This window comes from Coffea arabica, chromosome 10c, assembly GCF_036785885.1.
Source record: "Coffea arabica cultivar ET-39 chromosome 10c, Coffea Arabica ET-39 HiFi, whole genome shotgun sequence".
NCBI lineage: Eukaryota > Viridiplantae > Streptophyta > Magnoliopsida > Gentianales > Rubiaceae > Coffea > Coffea arabica.
In genome coordinates, this window is record NC_092329.1 from 37,004,198 (window position 1) to 37,014,189 (window position 9,992).

The 9,992-nt window shown below is 40.2% G+C and overlaps 1 long non-coding RNA gene across 1 annotated transcript; it reads left to right on the forward strand.

Moving 5' to 3' along the window:
- LOC140015668 (uncharacterized) lies at positions 1-2,662 on the forward strand. The gene is made up of 3 exons (XR_011822301.1): positions 1-161; positions 1,715-1,777; positions 2,464-2,662. It is a non-coding gene; the product is annotated as an uncharacterized lncRNA (long non-coding RNA).
- The last annotated feature ends 7,330 nt before the right edge of the window (positions 2,663-9,992 follow it).

The window sequence follows — 9,992 nt, forward strand, 5'->3', positions numbered from 1 at the left end:
AGGGAGAGCAAGAGAAAACAATTTTCTTCTTGATTTGCACCATCCAAGTGCAAGAAACAAATTCTAAACCGATTAAAGTGTGAATTGTGATCTTGGGAAGCTAGGGAAGCTAAAATTTTCAAGAGGAAATGAAGTGGTACTCTTGCAAGCTTTGTTTTGAGGTATGTGCTGTCTATACTTGCTATATGGATGATCTATGTTGTATCTAAGCTTAGATAAGTGGTTGTAGTGATGATGGGAGCAAGAAATCAAGAAAGGTTCCATTAACAATAAAAAATTCCAGATTTCTGGAAATTTCTTTCCCCTTTCTGTCCGGTTTTGTTGCCTCATGTTAGAGGCCGAATTGGCCTTAGGTCAAAACATGAAAGTTGTAGAGAATGGTATTTTATAGTTGCACACAAAATTTCAGCTCAATCGGAGCAACGTATCTTGTGAAAAGACGAAAATACCCTCGCTGATCTAGGTTACTTTCCAGAATTCCGCGTGGACAGTTTAGTCTCTTTGGTTGTGTTTGTTCACTATAATCCGTTCAGATTTAGCCAATTGTCAAAACATGAAAGTTTTAGTACCCTGTATTATCTTTTCAACGCCGCCAAGAACGTCTTAAACGGACCTCGGTAGACTGGGATATGGTCATTTGAATGCAGTGCGGTTAATTAACCGACTAGTTGGATTTTGAATCTGTAAAGTGGGAATTTGACTAGATTGCATTGTAAATCTGACTGAGTCATCTTCATGAGAATTGTATACATTTGTCTTAGTTTTCATATGGCTTTGAAATTACTGGATTTGGAGTTATGTGTGCTGAGATCAGAGTGGATGAATCAAGACTACCACAGTAAACCTTGAACTAGAAAATCTGGGATCATTTTGATAAATTCGACCTAGATACAGGGTAAACTGGACTGAGTGGCCTTCTTCAACATTGTATCCCTGTGTCTTAGCTTCGAAACGGCATAAGTTTCATCCCAATCCGATAAGTGTAACTCTGGTTGTGACCGTTACGCATGAACCCGTCAAAACTGTCTTTTGTCAAATTGCATTTCCACACTGTTATTACATTGATTTTTGTTCTTATATTGTCTTGAGCCTATGAAATGGCTATTATGATGAGTTTGTGGTGTACATGACTTTGGGATTGGCTGAGAAAAATCATGAAGCCATAAATGGCTGGAAAATTAGGTAAACACAAAGGGCATGCTGCCCAAATTTTCGCCCGAAAGCTAAGTTCTATTTGAACTTGTATAATACTATGACCGTTTTTCCATCTTAAAAACATGATCCTTCTTCAATTGGAAACTCCAAATGTTTACTTACTCTTACCAAATAAAGAGGAGTGGTTTAGGATTTTCTTGAGTATTTTGTCCTCTCTTTTTCATGAATTTCATTAAGACAAGTAGTCTATAATATCTACTTGAAAATGAGATAAGTTTCAACCATATAAACGATTCCGAAAACGGTATTTCTTAGTCTATCTAGTTGGATTTTGACTTGTCTTTAGTTCAAGTGTTTCCATTAGAAAATTTTATAACCCTTTTGAGTTTGGTTTTACGTATGGTCTAGGAAACCCTAGTTATTTTTGTCCACAGGTCCAAATGTCCTCGTTCCACTTTAAAGTCTTTTATACGTTCTACTCATCATTTGTCGAGCTTCTTTGATTGCACCTAATTGTTTGTGATAAATGAGTGGTAATATTCTTTTCATTTAATTTTAGGTTTTCTCAGTGACTAAAGATAATATCCGGAAGGATATTTTGCACGTTGTTGTGCGTAAATAGGTGAGTGTTCTATATACGTTTTGTTTCTATGACTATGTGGATTGTTGTGACTATGTGGTTATTTGTGAACATTTGATTAAATGTTAAATGTTTTCTATGATTTCTAAAATGAACTTTTGTTAGGCGAGTGTGTACTTTATCGCACTCGACCTAAATAAATATGAAATTTTCGGTGATTAAATGTTGAAATACTTGTTGCGCATGAATGTAAGCCTTTTGGCTGAACGGGGCCCTTGCCCTTGTTACCGATCGACTCGAACCAGAAGCGGACTCGGTCGGGCGATATGGTGACCAGGGTGAATTTGGTATACTCAAGTATTACCTTGTAGTCCGGCTAACGTCCGGATGGGTGGAGTCCGGCCAACGTCCGGATGGGTGGAGTCCGGCCAACGTCCGGAAAGGGATGAATGAACGAACGCAGGCACGAGGGTTTTACTTCTCAAAAAAGAAATTCTCAAATCATTGGAGGAATAAGGGGAAATGTCAAGGGAACGAACGAACGAACAAATAGCTCCTTGTGAGCCTGTATCCTTTTAATGAATGTATTATCATTGCTTTATATTGGACATGTTTTCTGGATTAAATGTTATTACATGACTAATGTTCCTTGTTTAATTACTTGTTTATATATATAGAACCTCACTGGGCTTTTTAGCTCATACCACGTAAATTGTTTTCCTTAGCAGGGGAAGGCGAGCAAGGACGAGAGTTCTGTATAGTCTAGTTGATCTAGTTCTTTGGCCTTGCAATGGTTCTCGCCCTAGTGCTTGGCACGGGCTGGTTGTATGAGGAATGAGAACCCTCGTATATTCGATGTTTGTACTTGAATGGTAAACACTTTGAAGACTTCTGGTGTGTAGAAGTTTCTTATCTTTTACTTGAGCATCTATTGTCTATGGATGTATATACATGATACGAGTGAGTGAGTCCTGGCGAGAGTTGGGCAGGCGACCCGCCGAACTCTTTGGTACGCCCTAGGATGAGGTGGGGCCGTCACATAATATATCAACAACCTAAACTCAAATCAACAACAGAATTTATCCGGGCAAGCTGTTGCACTTTTATTCACAAATATGAAGCACGTTACGCTTGTCAGTGGTAAAACTCTCATGGAAAGATAATTAAGCATTGTAATGTTTTTAAACACAAGGAAGAAGCTTTGGTGGTGATGTTGAATGTGAGAACCCGTAATTTTCATTTTCTAGATTTCTCGTATTTTTATGGCTTGTTTTCTGCATTTTCGTGATTAAAAAAATTTCTAGATAATTTTAAGGAGCAGATATAATTTTTAGATATTTTTTCTAGTATCGAATGGATTTTGAGAAATTAAGAGCGTATACCGGACGTGGGACCCACTAGTGCGAAAAGTTCGGAAAAATTCGACCAACTAGGTTAAGTTTTAGATACTGGAGTTAATTTATCGGGTGTTAAGAGATAAGTAGAGGTTGCAATTTGGATTGATATGAGAGAGACAAGTTAGGTAGGTATTTAATAAAAGGTGACAAGTGTCACTTGGCTATTGGTTGGACCATTTGACTACTATTGCATGTCTTACCAATTGACTTAAATATCTTAAAAATTTACCAAAAATCCCTCATTCTTCTCTTCCTCTTGGTCGAATCTCTTAAGCAAGGAAAGAAAGAAAACTCTTCGAGAATTTGGCTTCCATCTTGCTTCAATCAACTTACTCAACCCATCCAACCTTGATTTTGCTCCATAAAACCACTTAAGGAAGTGTTGGTGAGTTGTTGTGTGGAATTATTTGGAAAGCTAAGGTGACCAATAGCTCTCTCTCTCTCTCTCTTGTTTTAAGGTAAGTTGTGAAGAACCACCCTCCTCCTTAATTGATGCTTAAATCATGCTTAGTGGTAGTAGACGATGCAAGTTTATGGATTAATTCTTGATTTGTGGTTGAAATGATCAAGTTTTATTATTTTTGGGGATTTTTCTGTTTTAAAATAAGCATGATTGTGTGGCTATCTATGATGATTGGAAATGGTTTATAATGACTTAAGGAGGTGGGAAAAGTGATTAATTGCAACCAATTTCTGGTTTGGAAGAAATTTCAGAAAACTAGGGTTCTTGAGGGAGCATTCTGTCCGAAATTTTAGATCCTAGATAGAGGCCGAATTGGCCTTCACTTAAAACATGAAAGTTGTAGGTAATGACATTTTATAGGTGCCTACAAAATTTCAGGTCAATCGGAGTAGTGTAGAATGAGATAAGTTGAAATTACTATTGCTGTTCTGGCTTTACCCGAATTGGAGAATTGCGCCTGTAATTAGTTGTTTTGGCTGGAATTGCTTCCGAATTAGTTGTTTAGGCCTTCTGATGAAATTTATCCCTGTTTCTTAGCTTTCAGATGGTTTTGGAATTTCTGGATTTGGACTTGTAGAGCCTGAGTTATGATGTTTCCGCTAGAATGCGTTTTGGTGAATCTGTTTTACGTTTTTGATGTAGTATCTTGCATTTTTTTACCTATTTGCACTCAAAACTGGGTTGAGTGACCTTCTGTGATGTTGTAGCCCTGTCTTTTAGCTTCGAGATGGTAGGTCTTTCACCCTCATCTGATAATCGTAGTGAAATTGGTGCCATTACCGTAAAATTAGGACAAAAATTGTTTTTTTCAGGGCCAAAGTTAATTGCATTTCCGAATTTTCTGGTTTCCTCTAATGTTTGTATATGCTTAGGGAACCCTGCTTTGGTAGTAGATAGAATTGGTTTATGACTTGTAATCGAGTATTATTGTGGTTATTTGAATAGTTTAGGGCTGTGACAGAAATTGCAGACCAGAAATTGCAGACCACTTGTGGATTATACCAGAAATTGCAGAAATTGTCCGGGGGCCCCAGAATGATAAGCACAGACAGCTTGTGGATTATACCACGCGGGCATGCCATATGGGTAGGTAGGAGGGGGTACTGTACCAATTTTCCCGGCGGCCTTCAACTGGTCATACAATTGGTCCAGAGGCCTGCCTAAATTGGTAAATGTACGGCTAGGGGGTCGGTTGTAAGGTTCAGGAGGTTGAGGATGGTTGTAAACAGGTCTATTTGGTGGAGGAAATCTTGGGTTATATGGAGGGCGAGGTTGGTTTTGGGGTGGATTTGGTTGGGAAATTTGAAAAGGGGCTGAAGGTGGGTTTGGATAGCTTGGGCGAGGTCGAGGGTGGTGGATGTTGGTAGTATATACAGGGTACTGGTTCGAATAGTAATGATAAGGTGGTTGGTAAGTTGGATTGTGTTGATATCGGGGTCTAGGCGAAGGGTTTTGGTTCCAAATAAAGGTTGCGTCCCCCTCCTTCTTTTTGAATAGCGGTTTCTTCACATTGCTTCCCTGCCCTTGTAAAGCATCCAACTGAGATTTAAGGGCGGAGACATTGACAATCTTCCCAGCTCTCACAAAGTCATCAAACTCCTCAAGTTTATTTACAATTGCAGCAAATGAACATCCAGTCATACGGAAAATCTCTTCGAAGTACGGCGGATCATGGGTTTTTATGAAAGTACGTATGATTTCATCCTCGGTCATTGGTGGCTCGACCTTTGCAGCTATTTTCCTCCACCTCTTAGCATAAGTCTTGTGATCCTCGGAAGGTTTCCTTTTTGTTCCTTCCAACGTGGTTCTGGTCGGTGCAAGCTCGCAGTTATATTCATATTGTCTGATAAAGGCATTGGACAGATCGAGCCAGGTCTTCACGTCTTCAAGCTTCAGGTTAGAATACCAGTCCAGCGCATCCCCTTCCAGACTCTCAGGGAACAACCTTAAAGGCAAATTCTCATCGTCCACGGGCTTTCCCAATTTATTGGCAAATAGTCGGAGATGTGTCTTGGGATTACCCGTCCCATCATATTTGTTAAATTTAGGGGTTTTGAACCCCTCAGGCAACTGCACGTTCGGAAAAAGGCACAATTCATCATAATCCAGGACTCCCTGCTTATGCAACCCCTGGCTCTTCCTTATAAATTCATCGAAACGATCTAAACGTTTGAGCAACTTCATATCAATTGGAGCAGAAGATTCCCCCATTTCAGGCTTATTTTGGAAAGCGCGCTCCGGTATCACGGGTTCTGCGGTGGTTTGATAAAAAGCTGGTGGGTTCTGATGCATGTTTGGGTCACTTTGAGGCTGAAATCCTTGACCATAAGGAGGGTAGAAAGGCGGATTTTGAGTAAAAGCATATTGCGGGTTAAAAGTTCCCTCACAGGTGGTTTGAAATGGAGGAATAACAAATGGTAACGTGGTCTGGCTGGGAGGAATAACAAATGGTTCAGATTGTGGTTGTGTGGCGGGCACAGGCTCAGGTTGCACTCCGCTACTAACGAGTTCGTCGATTAACCTCTTTTGAGCGGCCATTTCGGATGCCATTTCCCCAAATTTTGCGAGTAATTCAGTCAACTGAACCCCAGGACTTGCAGCTTCCGGCTGGGTAGTGGCAACGGCCTTATCGGATGATTCTGGTTAAGTACTCATGTCTACACGATTCCTTTGGGCCTTACTTCGGGATCGCGTAATAATGGGGCTTTTCCGAAAAGCTATTTTGAAATTTACCTGAGAATGCAAAAGACTTCTTTAAATAAACCAATCGTTACTGAATTTCTGCAATTTATTCAAAAGAGAAAAAGAAAAGGAAAAAGACATGAGTTAGTAACTATTTGAACAATTTGGATGCATGTCCTATTTGGGGAACCCTTTTTGTACTAAGGGTAGGCCTAGCATGATGCAACACCTTCGAAATGGGACCCGTAATACAAACCTGTTTTTGACAATAATCCAAAATGAGAGCAAAAGAAAATTCCTTTTCATTGATAAACTTGCCAATATTTACATCATATCACGAAAACGATTCCGTACAAGATTTCCAAAACTTCTGAACCTATCTAATACAGAGTCCTTTGTTTCCCTAGCATATGGAATTCTAACACATTCAGTTTGGTCATATAATTCTGCACATTTCCTTTTCAGCTCTTGACGCCTTCCTCGTTCATTTTCATACAATTGCTTGTTTTGCTCGGCCATCCCTTTGTATGCTTCGACAGACTTACTTAACTGCAGAATTTCCTTATCCTTTGCTTCGATAATGGCTTTCAACTTTTTCACCTCCTCAGATGGCTCATCTTGTGTTTCTTGTGCAACGGATCCTCTTACCCAGTCTTCGTATTGCGGAGTGGTCAGTCCCCTTTGTTTGAGTTCCGGAACGTACTTGATGCGTTTGTCGTCAGACAACGTCTCCCAGGCCTCATTAAGAAGGATCTTCATCGGAATTTCTCTCGGACATATCCCTTTGTCGAAAATGATTGTGAATGTAGTCAATTCAACTGCAGATGGCACATCTTGAACTCGCCCTAATTGTCGGAGGAATCTTCTTGGATTGTATGCCATGATACCCTGAGTACCCAATAAAGGAACAAGCTCGGATGCCTTGGTGCGAAGAACTGGCTTGACACAATTGGTCCAATCCAATACCCATCTCACATTTTGATTAGTCACATTTGTCAAAAAGTGCACAAACTCGGATGCATTACATGGCAAACTACTGCTATTGATCCTCTTGTGATGTGTGATTACCCAGTTATATCCGGCCATTGGTAGACTCTCGGGAATAGACGGTCGTCTCATGAAATGCTCCATCCCCCACACATGTAAAATCAAATTTGAACCACAAAAGAACTTTTCCCCTCTCTGACAGGTAGTGCAAGCTATGAAGATGTCGGCCAAAATAGTTGGAACAATGGAACACTGTTTATCTTTTATTCCTAGAAACAAGTCGTACAATATTTTAGTGAACTTGAAGGCTATCTTTTTGTCTTTCCTAGGGAAAAAGTAGGTTCCAGCCATGACTAATCCATATACCCAAACTCTCTTTCGTTCCCATATTTCCTCGGACGTAAACGAAAAATCCCCTCGATGCCTCTCAAAACCATCTCTTAATGCGAATCGATCAAATAAGAACTTCGCCTCTACATTTTGGTCTGCCCCTTGCAGTACTGATTCCTTTAACCCAGTGAAACGGCAAAATTCATCTTTGTTAGATACTAACGGAAATATCACGGCAGTTCCTTGGATCGGCAAATTCAGAAATCCGGCAACTTCCTCAATCGTTATGGTCATCTCCCTTTTCCCAAGTCTAAAAGCAGAACAAGTGGGGTCCCAGAGATGCACCAAAGCTTCTACCAAATACCCATCGAACTTAATGTCCTTGAAATCCCCGATGCGTCCTAATCGATCGGCTATTTGGTTAATCTCATTGGGTGAAAGTAATGTGGGCCATCTTTGTACCTCCGGCGGCACTACTAACATCTGTTGAACTCGGCGGGGATTGTCCATCTAGAAACCAAAACCGGGGTCCGATACCTTACCTACAGGTCCCATTTCTCTGGTTAACAGGAATTTAAACGTGCAAATCCCAAAAAATTGGGTTAAATACCCATGGGATTTAGGTTGGCTTGTCCCTAATGTGGGATTCCCTAAGTGGCATTCCCTTTCTAAGGCTTATGCATGATGTCATTCTTATCAAAGCAGGGAAACATGCAATTTGAAATGAAACGTGACCTAAGGAGCCCTTTGTTCGCCAGGGTGGGCCTAAAATGGCATGACATTATTAATTTATGAACATAATATACCAAAACTTTTAAACGTGCAATATCCTATTTACACGGGTAGGCCCTAAAAGAAGGTCATGCCAGACCTCTTATTTGCTAGGGTTTGTGAATGCAATGAGGTCATAAAACCAAGAAAAATTAGTTCAGCCAGATATATACACATAACACATTGTAGCAACGAAATCAACACAAAGAAGTAAAGCAGTAAAAAGGAGAAAAGGGTTGGACCCCTCCCCTCGTGAATAGTGTTTCCTAATTTAGAGCAAGGTTGACTCTACCTTAGGCAATTCTAAAATGGATGCATGAGGTTGGGGCTCACTAATGCATCTAGACTCGATAGGTCATAGGTCCCCGAGCCTTCAGACTTGGAAACCAAAGGTCATCACTCCCAAGGTTCCTTGTCGGTGGCTCGAGCGATTCCCCAGACATTGCTACGCACACCTCGTGTCACGGCCACATGTCTGAGTGAATCTATCAAAAATCCTTAATCTTCGACTAAAAGCTAAAGGCTATTAACCCAAAGCTTAAAGCGGAAAATTAAGTGACCCCTTGGATCGTGCTACGTACACGTCGTGTCACGGTCACACGTCCAAGTGAGTTGCCTAAAATCCTAATAGGGTGGAGTGGCGTGACAAGCCACTAAAAGAAAAATAAATGAGGGGTTAAAAAATTAAAGCGTATGCACGTATGCTAGTGCTCGTTTGGAGGGGAGGGATCAAGAACCAATGTGAGGCTCTAAGGTGACACACACCCCCCCCCAAATGCAATGCGAGCGCGAGGTAAGCAAGTAAACATACATCCAATCAACCAATCATACATTCACGAGCAAGGGAGTAGTTGGATACGCGTGAAATGCAAAAATCCTAATAAAAGAAAAAATGCAATCCTAAACACCCAAATGTGATATATGAAAAGATTAAAAGAAGAAAAAGGTTGATTAAATCAAATTTGCTCGGACTCTCAACATCCCCAGTGGAGTCGCCAACTGTCGCGCCCCGTTTTTTGATAAAATGAATAAATGGTTTAAAAAATGTATTTTGATTTAAAAGAAAAATGGGTCTAAATGGGGGTTTGAGAATGCGACGATTTGACCCAACATTATAGTTTAAAAGGGTTTTTAAAACTAAATACGGAGTCGCCACTTGGTAATGAGTTAAGGTGTACCAAGTCACCTAAAAAAAATGTATTTTTTAAAGAAAAAATAGGAAAAAGTAGTAAGAAACCCCTTTTAAACGACTCCTAGTCCACGTAAACCAACGAAAAAAGGTTCGGGAGTCACATTTGACGAAGGGGAAGGCAAGGATAAAAATCCAAGGCACCCCTTCGACCTAGCCAAGGCTAGTTGCATGATTTAATCAAAGATTTTCTTGCTTTAACCAAAGAATTTATTACATTTGGATGCACTACATGAATGCAAACCCTAGACCTAGGGGTATTGGAGGAAATTTCTCTTCAAAGGTTGAGTGGTGCCAATCACATTAATTGTGAAGCCCAATAACAATCCTTTGAAGAAGTCACGAATGATGCGAGTGAGATGCAAATGAATGGAACGCATGTATGCAATGTGAGGACATGAGTTTGAAAAAGTAATAAAAGACAATAAATATATAAAT